Genomic DNA, 1,431 nt, shown 5'->3' on the forward strand with positions numbered 1-1,431 from the left:
GATGTGTTAGGGGGTTTTCGGTTAGATGTGGTGGTGGTGATTGGTGGTGGTGATTGGTGGTGATTGGTGGTGATTGGTGGTGGTGGTGGTGGTGGTGGTGGTAGTAGGTGGGAGTTGGGGGTGGGGGGGGGGGGGGGGGGGGGGGGGAGGGAAGGGGAGGGGAATGATGGTCTGTGGATTCCTTCTCCGTACCCTTTACATATAAGCAAAAATATGCCTTCTTGTGGGTATAGAAACATTAACACAAATTATATCAGTAACTGATATTGTAGCCTTTTAAACAGAAAAGATTTGTACATACAAATACTTTTTAATTATCATTTATTTGTGGAAATGGCATTTACGTCATTAAATTGATACCTCAGCATCAAGCTAGTGTCCTGCAGCAGTGGTCCAGTGGTAAAGTGTATATAAGTGATGCGTATTCTTGGAGTTGCGAGTTCAAACCCGGATTAAGCTATATATATATATATATACAACATGTTTTGTTTTGGTTGTTTGTTTTTGTATAAAGCCTCACACAATATCTATATTAAGCGAGTTTGTTTTAAACATGACATACATATTAATTCATTTTACCAGGCCTTATTCCACACAACTCCGTGAATTTCCCGTGGAGCCAGCCATTCAAACAAAAACAAACGAAACAAAACAAAACAAAAAAAAAACATTATTGCCAACAGCATTTGGTGTTCCCAGGCGGTCACCCATCCAAGTACTAACCAAACCCAACGTTGCTTAACTTCGCTGATCGGACGAGAAGCGGTGTTCTCAACGTGGTATGGCCGTTGGCATGAGACTGCCTACACATTGTGGCTAATAACCAACTCTTTTAAGTCATCGCGGCAGGATACGGACCTGCTTGTGGTGTCTTAATGGTAATTGTATCCTAACATATTTTTGTCTCCTTGGCATGGATATTTAACATCGTTTATTCAGTCTTGGGTTTATGTTCTTTCGCCATTTACAGACATTTTACATCTACCTACTTCCTCAGCCTGCCCTGCCAATTTCTAATGAATTTGTGGATTTTCTTTTGTAATACAAACATGTGTGTGCTCATCTGCTCTTCAGTTTTTATGATATTTGTCTCATCTGTCCTGCTTTATGATACTTTTACAAAGAACATGAACAAATGCTTCTATTTTAGAGAAGATATGGGATCCAGGTTTCGGAGCCGTAAAACCAACCGTCGTGATTGGTGGACGAGTTGCCAGGTTGCAGCTTCTGTACCGTGCCGGCACATAAATAGGTTCGGCTCAAGCGGCGGCAGCATCATTCCCCCGTGACTGTCTGAGCGTCTCTCATCACCTTGGTTGGTTCATCATCATCATGGTAGAAGCAAAGCCTACCAAGAAGGCTGCGGCTGCTGCTGCTGTGGTGGCCACCACCAGGAAACCTCGCGTCCAGGTTGCTCACCCGAAAACTAGT

The 1,431-nt window shown here is 43.3% G+C and overlaps 1 non-coding gene across 1 annotated transcript; it reads right to left on the reverse strand.

Annotated features, from left to right (window-relative positions):
• Positions 1 to 674: 674 nt before the first annotated feature.
• On the reverse strand, positions 675 to 793 carry LOC138361016 (5S ribosomal RNA). The gene has a single exon (XR_011226753.1). It is a non-coding gene; the product is annotated as a 5S ribosomal RNA (ribosomal RNA).
• Between the last annotated feature and the right edge of the window lie 638 nt (positions 794 to 1,431).

Source organism: Procambarus clarkii, unplaced genomic scaffold (assembly GCF_040958095.1).
Source record: "Procambarus clarkii isolate CNS0578487 unplaced genomic scaffold, FALCON_Pclarkii_2.0 HiC_scaffold_145, whole genome shotgun sequence".
NCBI lineage: Eukaryota > Metazoa > Arthropoda > Malacostraca > Decapoda > Cambaridae > Procambarus > Procambarus clarkii.